The sequence below is a fragment of the Pteronotus mesoamericanus genome, unplaced genomic scaffold, assembly GCF_021234165.1.
Source record: "Pteronotus mesoamericanus isolate MK-2021 breed Mesoamerican mustached bat unplaced genomic scaffold, CSHL_Meso_final scaffold_54, whole genome shotgun sequence".
In the NCBI taxonomy this organism is placed as follows: Eukaryota; Metazoa; Chordata; class Mammalia; order Chiroptera; family Mormoopidae; genus Pteronotus; species Pteronotus mesoamericanus.
In genome coordinates, this window is record NW_026555321.1 from 45,075,079 (window position 1) to 45,094,403 (window position 19,325).

At 42.0% G+C, this 19,325-nt stretch overlaps 1 protein-coding gene across 3 annotated transcripts in view; it reads left to right on the forward strand.

Annotated features, from left to right (window-relative positions):
* Positions 1-19,325, forward strand: part of PTPRG (protein tyrosine phosphatase receptor type G) — a 681,808-nt gene that overhangs the window by 17,645 nt on the left and 644,838 nt on the right. The window lies entirely within an intron of this gene.

Here is a 19,325-nt window from a genome sequence, read left to right on the forward strand (position 1 = left end):
TTTCTAGCTTCTCGTTGTCCTGTCTCAATGTCCTGTTTCAGAAGAACCTTTCACAGCTGTCATCCCCACAGAGACAATGATTGTCTCTTAGCCCTTCCCAGCCCCTTTAGAGCCTAGTGCCAAGGGAGACTTTTGTCACTGATGCAGAGGGTTGCCTTCTTGAAGGTGCTGTCACCAGGAAGCATTGGAGTCTGGGTATCAGGATGGAGAGTTGGGGTCATTAGCTTTGTGGGCTTGTTTGCCTCTCTGTGAAATGGGCTAACAGTCCCTGCTCTGTGAGGTTGTTTAAGGAGTAAATGAGGTAAGCCATGAAGGGCATGTGTACAGGCCTGGCAAATAGCACGGAACTGAAAATAATAGCCATTGTTATAATACTGGCTCCTCAGTGGGCATTTAGCAGAGTTCCTGGCTTTGATTTTTCCCTCTTCGGGTTCCAGTTGGTGAAATGTGCGCGACCTATGGAGGGTTGCAGACTTAAAATGCTAGCATTGCTGCCTGGGCAATCAAGGGCAGCGTAGAATACGTTGAGCATTCATGAGCTCATGCCCAGCAACTTGAAAGGCAAAAGGGAACCTGGAGACCTTCAGAGATGTGTGGATTGATCTGCAAAGCCCCTTGATTAGAGTGCTAATCCATTGTGGTGCTGGTTCCCTCTTGCCTGGTGGAGGAGGCTCTAGAACCCTGCCTCACACAGCATCCTGGGCCCTTGCATTTGCTCTGTTGCGTATTTTGCTTTATTGAGGCCCAAGTTCCCATTTCTGGTTAATAGCCAAGCTCATGCAAAATCCAAGTGCTGATTCCAGATTATTTACCAGTGGGGCAGACTTTAACACAGCTGTGGATTTGATGAAATATATCAGGTAGTAGTCTCTGCATCTTTATGGTAGAGATGCCCAAACAGTCCTTTTAGGATGTTTAGTTCCGTTTTCCAACAGATACTGAAATGGGTAGTTCTTCCACTCTGGCAAGGTTGCTCAGTTGGTTGGAGCATCATCCGGTCCACCGAAAGGTTGTGTGTTTGGTCTCTGGTCAGGGCGAGGACAGGAGGCAACCATTTGATGTTCTCTCTCTCTCTCTCTCTCTCTCTCAAATCAGTAAACCTATTCTTGGGTGAAGATTTAAAAAAAAAAAAAAGGTGACTCTTTCAAGTGGTGAAGTAAATACTCTACACTTGCTAACCTGCTACTTAATTTAAAAAGGAAAATAAGGATAATATGAGATAGACAAAACACACCTATATGGGAAAGGTCAGGTCTGTCCAGAATGGCTTCTAGCTTTGGGTCTTGTGTGTCAGTTTGCACCTGCAGGCCAAGAACGTGGGCAAAGGTGGCCAGTGCTGCGGAGGGAGGGAGTGGGCTGGCTGGGAAAATCCGTCCCCAGTAATTGTTTTTCAGGTTCTGGGTGGGAATGCTTCCTTGGCAGGCTGGACACATGCCCTTTGTTCAGTGCAGGTGATAAGCATCTGGGTTTCAGTTTTGAGTATTTCTCTGAGGGATAAATAAGGATATTGAAGTCTTTAAGTTAGGGTGTTGAAGGAGCCTTTGTGTGTCCTCAGGCCCCACCCCAAGCCAGCTTTGGAAACCAGGGGAGGGGTGATGAGAGCAGCTGTACAAGGCCCACGTGTACGGGGAGGAAAAGGAGTTCTCCCAGGACTTTTTCATGCTCTTCAGCAGAGCCAGGTTTCAGAGTGACTTTTGAAAGAAAATAGTCCTCTAGACCTAGCGTTGCCCTTGTCAAGTTGTCAAGGCAAACCCCTTTTTAGGGATGGTGTGATCACCTGCGCCTGCCATTGCTGAAAGCCGCCTCCCTTCTGTCTTTTCTTCACTGGGTCTGGGGGTTTTATGCCTGTGTTTTCCACTGTGAGCTGTGATTTCTATAAAGAACGGCTCCCTCCCTCAACAGTCTTGGCAGGGATGAGGCAGGGAATCTGGAAATTCTGCTGTTACTCCTTCTAGAGGCGATTTTATAATATGGCATGGCTAACATAAAGCACCATTTATTGAGTACCTACTATGAGCCTCATGCTGAGGGCTGGACACGCCTTATTTCCCAGGTGTGCAGATAGAATTTTTGCTCAGTTAAGGAACTTGCCCAGCTGGGGTAGTTTTGAAAGTGGTAGAATCAAGCCTCTGACTGCAAAGCCAATGAGCCTTTCCTTAATTACATGGTTCTTCTGTTGATACATAGAAGACCAACTCTGTACGTCTTGTGAATTACACTTAGTGGCTTGAACTCTGGGTACTTTATAAGACTGATAGCTGAGTTCTGAAAAGGGGAAAGGCCAGGTAAGTGAGGCCTGAAGCCTAACTTAAAGAGATCTCTTAATTTTTCCCACTTGGCCATTGTATGAATATATAGAATAGGTTCAGCTCTTTGTATATATTCTGACCATAGAGTTGATGAGATGCTAGAATGATTTTTAAACCCAATAAATGAAACATTAATAAAGGTAAGAAAGAAAAGCCTTCCTGGGTAAGAATAACGTAAAAACACTCAAAGATTATTATAGTAGTACCCATATCTGCAGTTTTGCTTTCTGTGGTTTTAGGTACTCTGCTGTTCAAAAATATTAATGGAAAATTCCAGAAACAATTTGTAAGTTTTAAATTGTGTGCTGTTTTGAGTAATGTGCTGAAATCTCACACCATCTCTTGTGAACCATCCCTTTGTCCAGGATATCCACGCTGTGTGCACAGCCCACCCACTAGTCAGCAGCTGTCTCAGTTATCAGATGTTTTGAGAGACCACATTCAGTATATTTTTAATTATATAACTTTAATTACAGTATATTTCTTATAATTGTTCTATTTTACTATTAGTTACTATTGTTAATCTCTTACTGTGCCTAACTTATAAACTAAACTTCATCATATATATGTATAGGAAAAACAGTATATATAGGGTTCAGTACTACCCGTGGTTTCAGGCATCCACTGGGAGTCTTGGAATGTATTTCCTTGGGTTAAGTGTGGGCACTATTGTATTTTCTTTTGGCTACAGAGACCTATTTTAGGAGTGCTTGATGACTTACCTTGGGTAATAGGATGTAATGCAGAGGACAGGTTTTCAAGGGACTGTGTGATTTCTCCTGGTTTCTAGAGGCTTCCAGGCAGTTAGAGAAGTAATGTCTTTGATGTGGGGAAAATATTTGCTTCATTGCTGTCTTAGTCCCAGAGCATAGTAAAAACATGTGCTCACCCTCTGACTTTTCCAAGGCTTGGGGCTTGGTTCACTCATGTGATTTTTGTCCATGACATTTTGGGCACCATCTACAGCCAAGGAAGAAACCAGGTAGTTGGGGATGAATTTGTAACTTTTCTTTCTTTGTGGTGGATACATGTAAAGGCTGGATAGGTGGACACTCTTTGAATAATGAATCCACCTTACTGAACTCTCAGTTAGTTCTAGCCTAAAGGAAATGTTATAAATCTAGTGTCATCAATTCCCTGAGAGAAAGTTGCCAAGGTTTGTTTTCTTCTTTCTTTCTTGCTATACCTGATAATTAGTTCCAGACACTAGCTAATCAGACAACAAACGCAAGAGCTCAGGGGTGAGAAGGAAGGTCAAATCGGTTGTCTTTCTCCGTACAAACAAAGCTCCAGTTTTAAAAACGAATAACAGGTTCCAGTCAAATGTTAGTGGAAACTCCATGTGTTCAGCACTTTGTGTGGTATATGGGGGTTCTAAAAATGTGTGTGAATGGAGGAAATAAGGTAAAGGCCCCTAAAACAGCTTGCCTACTACCTGTGTAAGGCTAAAGAGATAATAAAATGCCCAAATACTGATTCAGATACTAAGTGTTCAGGAGCAACAGCAAATTGAGAAACATATCGTCCTGGGAGTAGCTGCTCTAAAACCTTCGAAAGCCTAGCTGGTACTTAATATGTACACATGGAATAGTGGGAGCTACTAAGCAGAGGTAATGCTGAGCCTATTAAGGTTGTTGACTGGTTGTAAATGGGCCCGTTCCAAGAGTGAAGTCACGTAGCTCTGGGACTTGGACCTACGTCTGCCTTGTATCTTAACTGCTTCCTCGTGGCATAAAGCTTTTAGTGACTGTCTACTTGCAGAAGGACATCGTGGAGGTTTGAGAGGCATGGAAGCCAATGTTGGATGCATTGACTGGCCCTTGAATGGTAGGTTGAGGCTTTCGGGTTTGATTTTGTTATCCACGGAGATTGTCAGCACAGGGAAAAAGGATGAATGACTTTTTTCACAGTAGTCTTACAGTAATGCCTTCTTGCCTTGTCATGGACTAGCTTTGAGACCTCAGCCTCCAATTTCCTCATCTGTAAGATGGGATAATGGTCACTATCTCATACAGCTGATGTAAAATGAAATGCCAATATAAACAAGGCACTGGTTCCTAGCAAGCACACAGCTATTGGTATTTTTACTGCTACATCACTCTTGTTTTGCTTGCCTGGCATCTTTGCTACTCTTTGGGTGGTGATCCCTCATCCATGGTCTTAATGGGGCCTTCTGCTAATCAAGGGCCTCTGTCCACCTCCATTTGAGGTACAAAACCCAGGCTGGGCCTGTCACATCTTTTCTCCCTGAAATTGAGGCTCAAGTCTTGTGACACAAGGATTGATACATCCTCTCAATTCCTGCTGCCTAAATCCCCAGAGCCTCTCTGATCTTTGCCCTTGTAGAAGCTGGATTGTTTGGCTGTTGATTAGATTCTTTGAGATGTTCAGAATCCTTTCAGTGCCTTCTTTTTCTTCATGTGCTAACCAAGGGTTGATTCACTCATCTTCAATCAGAGAGCACCATGATCATCTGGAAGTACATGAAAGGGCAGGTAAGTAGGTGTATTGAGAAACACAGGTACTGTCTCCCCTGCCTTCCCAAAATAGTCTGTTTAATATAATGTTTAATAATGGTTTCATTCCCTGTTTGGTTTTTCCAGTTCATTCATTTTAAGCCTTTTATCCCTAGGAATACCAGGACTTTGATTTTGGAGCTAGGACTTTTATCTTGAGGAGATGTGCTGATAATACTTAGCCTTAATGGCTGCTCTAGATTTTATTTGAAAATGAGAATCCTAAGGATCTGTAAGGAAATGAGTAAAACTTTATTGAACAACACTGAAAGCCAGAATTTAAAAAAAAATCCATGATGATAAGAGGCCCTGGAGGTTAAGTTTAATGCAGAACCCTGTATCTCGTCGTATATTTTGCCCACATCTAATCCCATCTACCACACTTTCACTGCTGCTTAGACTGGAGGTCTCAGTAGTCTGATGGCACCCAGAGTTCGTCCCTTATCATATCTTGCCCCCCACTCATGGTTTCCTTTGCTGTCTTTATTGGACAGCAAGTGTTCCAACCTATATTAAAATCAATAGGAAGCAATTTCATTTGTTATCAACTATGAAGACAAGTTGCTTCCAGCAGAGCACTGTACTTTCAAGTGAAGTTCAGTTTTGTTTTGTTTGTTCCTTTTTCTGGCTGGGACCCAAAATGGATTCATTTTTTCAGTGTATGACTTTGTTGATGTTGGCTGGCTTCGACTTACGGCCTTGTTACTTATCATCATCAGCTCCTTAAACCTGAGATTGTTGGCATCTGAATTACTTTTGTTTTTTTATAGATATTTGGCAATCAAAACGCCATTGGATTTGCCCAGTGGTACATTGGATTTGCCCAGTGGTACATGGGTGTTGTTTAGAAATGTGCTCTCTCAGCTTCACCCCAGATCAATGGAACAAGAATTTACTTTTCAATAAGACTCCCAGGTGATCAGAAACCAATGGAACCAGAATTTGCTTTTCAACAAGACTCCCAGGTGATCGGAAGTACCTTAGAATTTGAAGACTGCTCTCTGTGTTTGAATGGGAATGTTATTTTAATCTTGTTTTTCATAACTTTTTCTATTAAAGTGTAAAAAATGTTTCTAAAAAATAGGGGAATTCAAAAAGGTACATAGAGGAAAATCAAATCACCTGTAATCTCAACACTAGGCATAACTAATGACTAACTATGTTGTTCTATAGCTTTTTGGTATGTTGTTGAAATATTAAAAAATCTATTAGAATCATATTGTGAAATATATTAAAACATCTATTCAGTATATAGCTTAATTTTTAGGAGATGAAAGATTGAAGATCTGAGTTTTCCTTTGGTTAGAGATGGAAGTGCCTTGAGGAAGAGACTTCCTTTCTTCCAGTCCTGTTATCTGCTAGGTACTGCTACCTGTCTGTGGGGCTCTAAAGTTGATTGTCACAGAGGAAGATAAAAATTAAATCACTGGGCCTTCGAATCCTAATATGCATTTTCTAGACAGTTGAGACAAAGGGAATTATTAACATGGCTTGCTTTTTGCTTAATTTTCCTTTTATTTTTTGCCTTGCTTTGCTAATATGAATTTTGAATGACTACTACTTTAATTGCTTTCATTAGGTGACAGATTCCTCTGATTGAGCAGGCCTTTCCATCCGAAAATATCTGGGATTTGAAACTTAAGGTCAGGAAGGACAACTTCTTCAGCAGGGGGAAAAAGGTGGTTGTCTTGGCAGTGGAAGCTTGCTAATTACACTGCCAGTTGTAGTATCTATTTATGATGGAGGCACTGGGGACCCAATTAGCAGGTCATTTTCAAGTAAGGGTTTTGGGATTGGACTCCGGTGTGTGAAGATGACAGGGCAACCAAGGAAACTGGGGATGGCTTTAGATCTTGTCATCTTGGATTGCCACAGGTCACTGACAGGAAACTAAACCTCTCCTGTTACTAAAGTTCTATTCCTTCTGTTCATTTGAACTAACAGCTTCTAAAGAACCTGACTGCAGGGTGGATAGTACTTTAAAAAGTTGGTACTCTCGAGAGAGGATGGCTTTCTGGGAAGGAACTGGCCATGGTGGTGAGGCCAGAGGGTTGTCACAGTCAGCAAACTGGGAAGCGCAGCATTGGGAGAGGCGTGGGCCTGTCTGTGGAACATCCCTTTGGTCTGGATGCCCCATTTGTCTTGGGGGCCTCTTGATTCCCCGAAAAGAGTCTACTTGGATTTGTTCACTAGTGTTGATACAGAAATGGCAGAACATCACCTTGGCTGATGTGGCTCAGTAGATTGAGTGCCGGCCTGCAAACCCAAGGCTCGCTGGTTCGATTCCCAATCAAGACACATGCCTGGGTTGCTGACAGGGTCCCCAATAGGGGGTGTGCGAGAGGCACCCACACACTGATTTTTCTCTCCTTCTCTCTCTCCCTCCCTTCCCCTCTGTCTGAAAACAAACAAACAAATAAATAAATAAAATCTTAAAAAAAAGAATTGGCAGAACATCAAGAAACAGACTGGGCAAACTTTTTCTTTCTGTTCTTCCTTATCATTTGTAGGGCAAAGTATCATCTGTATGTCCATACCCAGGTATCAGTCCTTTGCCCTTAAGAGGGATGTAACAGGGAATGTGATTCTCCTCTTAAGCGTCATGGGCAGAGAGGTTGCCCGTTAACGGGCCACTGATGGGTCCATTGTTATAGGGATAGGGGAAGTGTTTTGACTCCTTTTCATCTTAGGTCCTATGGTGACATGAGACACAATCTTGATTGTAGCTTACTTGAAGCATTAATGGCAAATATTACCTTACATTATTTTGTAAAATAGAAACAGAAAGCAAATAGGCATGCTTTCCATATAAGAACTTTTAACACAGAACTTTGTAGCTATCATTTATTCTTGGTCCTTACATTTTTGAATTTTGAAATACTTTCAGATTTCCAGATAACTTGCAAAAATAATACAAGGAATTTCTGTATCGCTTTCTGCCAAGATTACCCAAATATTAAGTTTACTACATTTACTTTCTCTTTCTTTATGCACACACATATACCTATCCATGCTCACATACTATTTTCTTTGCTGACAGTTTGTAAGAAAGTTGCAGACATGATGCTTCTTTACCTTTCATTGCATCGAGGTGTAATGCCTCAGAATAAGGGTGCTCTCTTACATAACCATAATACAATCATCCACAGAAAATTAACATAGATACAGTTCTATTATTTATAGACCTATTCAAATTTAGTCAATTATTCGACTAATGTCCTTTATAAGAAAGTAAAAAAAGTTAAGTATTTAAAAAAGTTTTTCCTGGTCAGGATCCAAATACATGATCACATATTGCATAGGGTTGTCCTGTCTCCAGTCTTTTTAATTCTGGAACTTTCTTTGTCTTTCATGAGCTTGCCCTTGGAAGATTATAGGCCACTTACGTTGTAAAATTTCCCTCACATCGTACTTGTGTGATGTTTTCTCATGATTAGATTCAGGTTACCATTTGTTCTTTATGTGTCCTGTTTCTGAGAAGGAGCATGTAGAACCTGCCTGAAGCCATTTCCACCCCCTGCCCCGGCCCCCAACTTTTTGCCTCCACTGTTTTTGAACTGATACACTTCCTTGGGGAAGAAACTTTTAAATATGTACCCCTACTTTGCATCTTTTTCTAAAATATAGATTATATTAATAATTTCCTGCTACTTTAACAAAATGCCATAGACTGGGTGCCTTAAACAGCAGAAGTTTTATTTCTCACAGTAATGGAGGCTTTTTTTTTTTACCTGCCAGGACAAGCCAGTACAGATCAGGGTGGCTTCAATGGGGAGCTCCTCGAGGCACAAGATGTCAGAATGTTCATACCAAGAGGCAGGATATTATTACCCAGAAAATTATACCTAAGTTTTGCAAATGGGATTGAAGTCCAGCATCAAGGTGCTGGCCAATTTGGTTCTTGATGAAAACTGTCCTCCTGGCTGGCAGATTGCCGTCCTCTGGCTGTGTCCTCACGAGGTGCGGAGAGCTCTCAAGGCTCTTCTCACACGGGCACTAATCCCATCATGGGAGCTTCCACCTTCATGGCCTAATTACCTAGTAAAGGCCTGGCCTACAACAAATACCATCACAGTGGGGATTAGGCCTTCAACGTATGAATTTTGGGGGAACAGAATTCATTACTTAGCATAGATGTACTATTATACTAATGCTATATACATCATAACAATTCCCAAAATACAAATTAAGAGGGATAAATAAATATTTATATAAATACTCATATGTGTACATACACACAAACACAAATGCACACGCGTGCGCGTATAAGTGCATAGTTCTGTTATTTTTCTTCCGGTAGCTAAGTGCTAGAGACTTCTGGAACAAAGCAGTAATGTTCCGCTCTCTGCTGAGAGGAATAATTTGTTGCATGATAGGTTGGAGTTCTTGATCTTGCTCTAGGTGTAAGATTTCCTCTAATACAGGGATCAGCAAACTAGCCTGGGACCAAATCTGACCTGGTGCCTGTTTTTGTACAACCAACGAACTAAGAATGTTTTTACATTTTTTACATTTTGACATTGTTGGAAAAGTTAAAAATATAGTGATTTAAGATGTGCAAATCATGTAATTCAAATCTAAGTTCTATAAATTTTTACTGGAACATAGTCACACCCATTTGCTTACAAGAAGCAGATGCTGCAGAGTGATCTGCAGGCCTAACCGATTTACTGTATGGCCTGTTATAGAATATGTGTGCCAGCTCCTACTCCAACACCAGCTATTAATGAAACTACCACTTACTGAGTAATATGTTTCAGGTCCTGATCTTAGAGCTATGCATGTATTAATCCTCACCACAGTCCTATGATGTAGGAGTCTGCTGAGATATCTTGTTCTGAAAGATTATCTCCATCTAAAAATGACAAACTTTGAGGCTCACAGAGAAAAATTTGCCCCAATGACATAGTGAAGGGACTGGGGTTTGAAAGCAGGTCTTTTGTGTCCTGGTGGTTCCAGGTCCTTCCAGACTTTCAGAATTCAGGTGGTTGCTGGGGTGGGTTGGCGGTCATTGGGGGTAGCCCAGGCCACTAGACTGGTCTGTGCAGCCAGGATAGCCTTGTCCATTGCTATCTGCTTGTCTGGCATGCGGAATGCCTGGTCGCTGTTGAGTAAAATGTAGACGATGCCTGAATGAAAGTGAGAAATGGAAGTGTGGTCAGGGTCAGTTATCAGATTGCGTTTACTGAGTAGAGCCATTTCTTATGGAGCTAGAGCACATGACCCACAGTCTTAAGGAATTGGAGGTGTGAAGTTCAGGAGTGAAGAATAAGGTGGGGCTGGAAGCCCTGAGGGCATGGGACCTCAGGTTTCCCAGGTATCTGGGTAAGTGGTAACTGAGATGGCTAGTCCTTTAGGGGTGTCTGGGCCTTGATCTGTGTTCCATGGGCTAGTTCCTTCTCAGGATGACACCATTATCTGCTTCTGAAAGAGATGGTACCTATTATTGGGGTAGTCATCAGTGGTATTTGTTATTTTTCTTTAATTAACAAATACTGCATAGGAGGACTTCCAGTCAAGATGGTGGTATAGGCAGACATGGCTTGCCTCTACACACAACCACATCAAAATTACAACTAAAATATAGAACAGCCATCACTCAAAACTGTCAGAAACTGAGAGGAATGGAAGTCTGACAACTATGGAATTAAGGAAACCTCATCCATCCAGACTGGTAGGAGGGGTGCAGATGGGGAATGGGCTGGTTCCTTACCCACGTATGGTAGATAAAAATCCAGGAGGGATATCTTGGGAGCGGGGAGTCCCAGCCCCACACCAGGCCCCTCAGCCCAGGGTTCCAATGCCAGGAAGTTAAGTCCCCACAACTTTGGGCTGCAAAAACTAGTGGGGTTGGAGTCCCAAGCAGTACCTCTTAAAGAACCCACACATAGACTCACCTACTCAAACTCATTCCCTTTGAGCTCCAGCACTGGGGTAGCAGCTTGAAAGGCACCAGAGGTATACAGGGAGAAACTGAAGAGTCTGTCATCAAGGTGAGCAGAGGCCATTGTCCCCTTCCTGAACCCTCCCCCGACAGAGACAGCAAACTGGTGCCATATGTGATACTCCATTAACCATGCCAGTACTGTTTGACACCCCTTGGAGATCCCTAAAGACTCCGCCCTACCCACCCTATGGGCCCACCCAAGCTAGTTTTCCAAATGAATGGCTGGTCTTGACTCTTGCTTCACACCTTCCTAAATTTTATCAAATAAGCAATAGTTGGTCTCAGTGAGTTCCAGACTGGGCACTAGCAGCAGACAGTTTAGTGTCACAGCTTGGCTTCACCTGGGACTCTCCCAGCCCAGCACAAGTAGCAGTCTTCTCAGATAGCTTTATAGCTCGGGAAGGGCAGTCCTGGGCAAAACACAGGTGGGGGCTGACCTTGGCCTGCACCAGCTTGGAAACCCCAGGGCCAGCACACCCAGTGCACAGCTACAGACCACTTAAGAGCATTGATACCCTGCCCCTGCACAGATGATCCTCCACAGAGGGCAGAGGTTGGTGATCAGTGGTCGCAGCCAGTCCTTGCAGCTGACTGGCCTGGGTCACTCCCATTGATCTGCTAACAGCAACCAAGGCTCAACTACAAGAGGAGTGTGTACTCAGCCCACAGGAAGGGTGCACTTGAATACCCATCTTGGCTGACAGGGGAGGTTGTGCCAAGTGGACCCTACAGGATACCTACTACAATTGGCCACGCTACCAAGACATGGAGTCAAAACAGCTCTACCTAATACATAGAGACAAACACAGGGAGGCTGCCAAAAGGAGAAGACAAAGAAACATGACCGAAGTGAAAGGACAGCTCAAAACCCTAGAAACAGAACTAAGCAGAATGCAGATAAGCAATCTATCAGATGCAGAATTCAAAACACTGGTTATAAGGATGCTCAGGGAACTTAGGGAGGAGCTCAGCACCATAAAAAAGATCCAGTTAGAAATGAAAGATATGCTAGTTCAAATAAAGAATAATTTACAGGGAAACAACAGTAAAGTGGATAAAGCTGAAAATCAAATCAATGATTTGGAACATAAGGAAGCAAAAAACGAGCAATCAGAACAAGAACAGAAAAGAATAAAAAAAAATGAGGGTACTATAAACAGCCTTTGGGACAGCTTCAAGAGGTCCAACATTACTCATCTTAGAGGTATCAGAAGGAGAAGAGAAGGAGCAAGAAATGGGAAATCTACTTTACAGAACGATGAAAGAAAACTTCCCTAATTTAGTGAAGGAAATAGACATGCAAGTCTAGGAAGCACAGAGAGTCCCAATTATGATGGATGCAAAGAGGACCACACCAAGACACATCATAATTAAAATGCGAAAGGTTAAAGATAAGGAGAGAATCTTAAAAGCAGCAAGAGAAAAGCAGAGAGTTATCTACAGAGGAGTTCCCATAAGACGGTCGGCTGATTTCTCAAAGAAACTTTACAGACTAGAAGAGGTTGGCAAGAAATATTTAAAGTCATGAAAAGCAGGGACCTACATCCCAGCTTGTGCTACCCAGCAAAGCTGTCTTTTAGAATTGAAGGGCAGATAAAGAGCTTCCCGGACAAGAAGAATCTAAACGAGTTCATCATCACTGAACCATTGTTAAATGAAATGTTAGAGGGATTTGCTTGAGAAAAAGAAGATCAAAACTATGAATAATACAATGGCAAAAAACACGTACCTATGAACAATTGAATCTATAAAACAAACTAAGCAAGCAAGAAGAACAGAGACAGAATTATGGATACTGAGAGCATTTTGATGGTTGCCAGATGGGAGGGGGTGTGGGGGAGTGGGTGAAGAGGTGAGGGGATTAAGAAGAACAAAAAGGTAGTTACAGAATAGCCATGGGGATGTACAGTACAGTACAGGAAATGGAGTAGTCAAACAACTTCTACATGTGGCCCATGGACATGAACGATGGTGAGGGGATAGCCTGAGGGAGTGGGGAGGTGCTGTGGAGGGGGGCCGCAAAGGGAGAAAAATAAGGAAAACTGTAATAGCGTAATCAATAAAATGTAATTAAAAAACAGAAAATATTGCATATAATACATGAATATGTTTTTTTAGAACATTTCAGTTATAGCTTAAATCAGTTGACTCTCTCATTCTGCCTGCTCGTAATATGAAGCTATTTTAATAGGTTTCTATATATATTTACACAAATACATAAATTATTTTTACATAAACCATATACTACATTTGTCATTCTGCTTTTTTCATTCAACAACAGTTTTAAAAACGTTGTTATCTACTACATTTAACATAGTCCCTTTAGTTTCAATACAGTATTCCATCATTAAGATTATTTTGCAGAGGTAATTAGTTACTTTCCTGCTGATGGTCATTAAGGTCACTTCACAGAGAGCAACCTTTATCTGTACTTCCTTGGGCACATTGGCTGCTATTTGTTTAGGGTCAATACAGAGAATGGGAACTGCTGAGTCATAGGAAAATAGAAATAAGGGTCTTGGCTATGCTGCCCCTCCCTTTGGTCTAGGACACCTTAGTGCGTGATTCCCTTTTCCCTTGCTGGTCTGCTTATCCTTGCTTCTTGTGTATATATTTTTTCTTTCTCCTTCTTTTTGGAGGTTGAGAAGGCAAGAGGAAAAGCTTGCTGTGTTATTTGCAGGCCAGCTTCTTAACTTATGATGGTTGGACTTACGGTGGTTCGACTTAGGATTTTTTGACTTCAGGATGGGGAGAAAGCAATATGCATTAAGTATACTTAGGACTTTTATCTTTTCCCAGGCTAGTGACATTTAGTCCAAAACTCTTGTGTTGCTAGGTAGCTGCAGTGGGATGATTTTGCCCAACTGTAGGCTAATGTAGGTGTTCTGATTATGTTTAATGCAGGCTGGGCTAAGCTGTGACGTTCAGTAGGTTAGGTGTATGAAATGCATTTTGAACTTATGCTTTATGGGACCTTAATATCCTCGTAAGTCGAGGAGCATCTGTATATCAATTCAAGGATGTCCCGGATATACTATTTCCTTGGTTTGTTGTGAAGTAACAAAAAAATGTGTCAGATTTGCCATGGCATCCTTGCCCTACTGCTAAACTGGGGTAGCAGCGGGGGCCAGTGGCATCCATCCACAGGTGGGTGTTGTGGACAGTAATTGGAGAGGCAGTAGGAAGAAGGGAGGTCCACTAGGTGTGTGGAGGAACTAGAGAAAACTGGTGGACATCAGGTTTTGAACTTGGCAGTGAACGTGAAATTTGCTCCTATTCAGAGAGATTCACTGAAGCACCATGAAATATTTGTTTGCGGTGGGGCTTTGGAACTGGGTAGACAGATTAGGTTTGATTCTTGTTTTAGGCTTAGCCAGCTAAGTTAGTCAGCCTGCTGCGTAGCTGGCATTCTGTGAGGATCCTTGAGATTCAGTTCTGAAAGGTGAGATTCCAGAAGACAATGGATGTGAAAATGTCACACACAGTGCCTGATACTCACTAGGCACTAATTGTTTATTCTCTCCTGTGTCCCAGTTACTGATCTTGGTGCTGAGACTAGGAAAGATAACTAAGACCAGGTCTTGATCTCAGAACACGCAGGGACTAGAAACTGACATGCAAGTGAATGAGCATAAACAAAATATTGAGGAACCCCAAGGAAACAGGAGAAACTGCTTGGGAGTTTACTCAGTAAGAGGCACTGGAAGAATAAAAAAATCCATGACTGAATCTTCTTCCCTTTCTCTGGAGCTTAAACTGTGCTAGAGCAAGGGGATATTACAGCATACCATTTTTGTTTTTATATCAAGTTTATGCCTAACACATGATTTCTAATTGTTTTAGTAGTAGCTTTAAGAAATACCCTTTTTTTTGTTTGTTTAAAGGAGTGTGGCTCTGTCGAACTTGTGAACGCGATATTTTGACTTTGAAAATCACTGTATCTTTGTCACTTACACCCCAATAAAATTGGGGAAAAAGGGAAAACATCACCCTCTGACCTCCCTGGAGTTGTCTGGTTGGTCCTCTGCAGTTGCACAGTGGATGCTGGGCTGGCACAAGCAGCACAGTTCTGAATGGGTCTAGGGTTTTGTTTTTTTTTTCCTTTAAACAATTCTTTATTTTTTCTTTAGGATTTTATTTATTTATTTTTAGAGGAAGGGAGGGAGAAGGAGAGGGAGAGAAATACCAATGTGTGGTTGACTCATTCACCCCCAACTCGGGACCTGGCCCACAGTCTAGGCATGTGCCCTGCCTGGGAATCGAACTGGTGACCCTTTGGTTCACAGACTGGTGCTCAATCCACTGAGCCATTCCAGCCAGGGCGAGTTTAGGGTTTTTAATTATTGGATATTATATATAATTTAAAGATTTTATTTATTTACTTTTAGAGAGAGGGGAAGGGAGGGAGAAAGAGGGGGAGAGAAATACCGATGTGTAAGAGAAACATTAATCGGTTGCTTCTTGGGCCCACAAACCCAAGCATGCGCTCCAACTGGGAATTGAACAGGTGATCTTTTGCTTTGCGGGATGACGCCCAACCAACTGAGACATGCCGGCCAGGGCAGGATATTTTATATTTTACTATTCAAAGTGTTGTCTTCTAACAAGCAGCATCAGCATCACCCGGGAACTTGTTAGAAATTCAGGGTCTTAGAATCGCAGACTCTACTCTGGATCTGCACTTTGGGATTCCCCAGTGATTCCTGTGAACATGGGAATTTAAGAAGCACGTCCTGGGACAAATTTAGGTAAGTGGGCCCACAGCTGTACGAGAGCTCTTTGCAACATTTCCCCACATAGACCCCAGGCACTGCTGTCCCCCGTCAAGACAGATTGGAACTCTAAAACAGTGTATGTGAAGAAAGGTCCTGCTGTGGTGAATTGCATGTGAACCCTGGGAAAAAAGATACTTACTAAAAAGGAACCCTGGTGGCTAACTGGGCTCAAATTAAAAATGAACAAACAAACAAACAAACAAACAAAGGAAAACAGAGCCTAGGAGCCATTTCTAGACAGGGGCTTCTCATGCAAACTGCATGTCAGGGAGAAGCCTGCCCTGAACTACCTGCCTCTGCACTGAACTGCCCGCTTGCTGTGTTTCTGCCGTCTGAGTCAGCCTTTTTAAAGGCGTTCCTAGAATCATATTTTAGCCGATAAGATTGAGGCTTTCCCCATAGAGTCGGAGCTGCCCAACTATATCCCCATCATTACCTTCACCGACCAGTCAGAGTGGCTCCATTCTGACCAATCGGGATAGTGCCTTTGGACCAATTAAACTACGGGGATTTGGGACTGGGGCTGGGACTTTTGTGTGTGTAAGCTTCCCTCTGGCTCTGTAGAGGTACTTTCCCTTCCCACTGAAGACTGTTTCCCCAGCCGAGCTGAAACACTAAAGAATACCTCACAGGAGGAGAGTGGAGCAGCCCAGTGCAAGGCAAAGCAGGGCAAAGCAGACCACCAAGGAGTAGAGCAGAGCTGTCTTAGCCAGAGAGAGGCCTGCTGTATCACTACTGAGCTGTTCATAGCCATGCTGAATCACTGTTGGGCTATTTTGCGCTGAATAAAGTTTCCTTCTTTACTAGACTCAAATTCCTTCTTTACTACACTCAAATTGGGGATTGCTGTTGATATTGTATTGCTGCTGATGATCATTTGTTGACAGTTTTTAGAGGGGCCTCTACTTTCAGCCCAGGAATCAGCACTTTCTTTGTTAACTAGGTGGAAATAGATTAAAAAAAGGGAAGATAATGGTCCACATTTTGTTCACAATCTGAACAGCTGTGGTTTTATGGTGGGAAATTCTCCTTAAGGCTTTAAAGTATTTCTTAAGAGTAAGATATGTATACAACTCTCCTTTTCTTAGCTAAACAAAATGAAATGGGTTTTGAAAATTGGAGATGGATGAATGAGGTTTTTATAATCATCACTTGCTTTTACTCATCAGCTCTTGTTCTGTTCATTTCCTTTCAGAATGGCATTTTTAATAAGGAGAGGAATTTATAAAGGGGGTCAGGGAAACCAAAACACAGAAAGAAAAATTCTGCTAAGCTCTGTAGCTTTTCTCAGTTCTTTTAAGTGCTTGAAAAGTAATATTTTGTTGTGACTAAATCTAATTAATAGCTAGCTGGTACTCATCAAAACCTCATTTCTTTCAACCTTGAAGGCAGTTGGAAAGATACACAGATCTGTGTATTATCACAGCAAACGAATTCTCTTTTTTCCTTAATCACTTAGAGCTTTATCAGCAGTGTAAGCAGCAGATGGACAGCTGTGTTAAAAAAAAGTAAAACGCATCTCAGGGTGTTCGCTGTGGCATGTAATGAATGTGTATTGATTGATAGAATCATGTTCAAAATATATAATTTTGAAACCAGAGTCTAAACTGTGCAGTAGGCATGGTTCTTGACTGAGTATCCAGCCTGTTCCTGAGTATTTGGATGGAATCAGCAAGTCTTTGGAAGCCTGTTTTCTGCCCTGCATGGATTCATCAGAATGCTATGGACCGAATGGATTTAAACACAAAGAGAGGATGAAAGTGCTCATCTGGGAGGACCACATGGGAGGATTATGGCGCAGGGACCTGCACCTGTGCCTTTGCAGGGTGCAGCTCTGGGCTGCTAGTTACATGGGCATTTCTTCCATTTTGAGCAGACCTAGTATGAATTGACATGGTGGCCAATGTGCTGATAGGCTCGAGTAAATTAGGTCAGGTCTTCGTTGTAGCTCTCAGATATTGGGAGTCCTAGCAGACGGGAAGCAGTGATTGCAAATAATGCTTATTTAGAGGATAAGAGCCACTTCCAAGGGCTGTCCCCAGTCCCCCTGCAGATCAATTCTTTCTGTTGAAGCCCACCCAGGACTTGATGTTTCATGTGTGTTAGGTAGAGTGCTACTCAGTTGGGCAAGCATTTATTAAGTATCTACTTTGTACCACATCCTTTGTACAGCAATATAAGTCTCAAATCTTCTGTTTGATTTCCTATGCCAGTAGAGCCAACATCCATCAGCACTTTGCTTTGTGTGTCTGTATTTATACTGTGGTAATAATCTGGCAGCCCTGCTTTCAAGCCTGACTCTTATCAAAAAAGCATGACAGAAATCTGCACATTGTGTTTGGGGAAATAGCTTACAGGAAGAAACACGGTGTTATAACAAAATTGGCCTGGTCTGTTCATAGCTAAGACTGAGATGGACAGGGCATTGTTATAATTAATGCCTTTTTTTTTTTTTAAACGATTTTTAATCTGTTGTGGGAACATGAAGGAGTTTTTCTTAATCTGGGTGAAAAGTGAGAAAGCCTGTCTGTTTACAGATGCTGTCATTTAGTCAAAACACACAGATGACAGTCTACGTGTTTTGCCTTCCATCTGGACATACTGCATGTGGCTGAGCCCTGATAATCTCCCTCCTCCCGGGACAGAGCCGAGCAAGATGTGGGTGTTTCCCTTGTGCCCTGAATGTAGCAGTGTTGAGGTCAGCCATGAACCATTTGATTCCACCACAGGTAGGTAGGTGGTGGGATCAGCGCAGTCCTACTAATGTTTTAGGAAGTTTATTAATTTTGCAAATGGTGATAGCAGCCTGATTATATAGTGTTACTAGCTGCTCAAAGAAATTAATTGAAATAAAAGTATGGAAACTCCAAGGTGTCTTTTCTTAGAGTTGGGAATGTGTCCTCAAAGTTTGGGTGTTCTCCAAGTGGTGTCAGCAATGTTGCATCTCTAGGATAGGAACTAGGTGTGAGAATTTGGGTGAAGAGATATTTTGTATGGCTACTTGAGGGGAAGGTTTAAGAAAATTTCATTTTAAATTTGGAAGGCTTTCACCTTCTACTAAATTAAATAATTAATGTTATATTTATAAGCAAGTAGGCAGAGTACCATTTATGCATACACAGCAGCTGTCAAGATCTGGGTGTACCTGTGTCTGAGATTCCCATATGTCACTGGATTTGGGTCTTACAGTCTTTATAATTTTTGTAGGCTTGGGTAGCTGGTTTGTGTAATGGGCAAGAAGCTTGGCCAATGTAAAAGACTAGAAAATTTATGTGATGTATTTCTTTTTTTTCTGTTTCTTCAAACAAAGTTTGAGGCAGCTACAGGCTGACTTGTTAGCAGCATTTTATTATTATTTTTAAACATTATTGTGCTATGAGAGATTTGTTTTCAAAAACAAAGGATAGATCAATCCATTCTGATCCCCTATGAATTTCAATAGACTGATTTGTGGGAAAGCTTCCTGATTAGGAATTACAAAGAACCTGTCTAGCTTGGCTGTCCCTGACTGACAATTCAGGTATGTTGGTATTGACTTCAGAGCTCTGGCCATTCCTCACGTTGCTTATTAAGAAATGCAAAAAAAGAACTCAGATACAAAATGTTAAAAATAGCTGATGAGACTGATAACAGATTCCCGGCTCTTCTTTGGCTGTAGACAGTAGTGCCGAGACATCTGATATGTGCACGGGGTGTGTGACCATTTAGAGCACATGTGTTCAGGGTGACCTGTTATCCCCAAGGTGAGTGGGAAGAAGGCAAAAAAGAAAAAAAGACA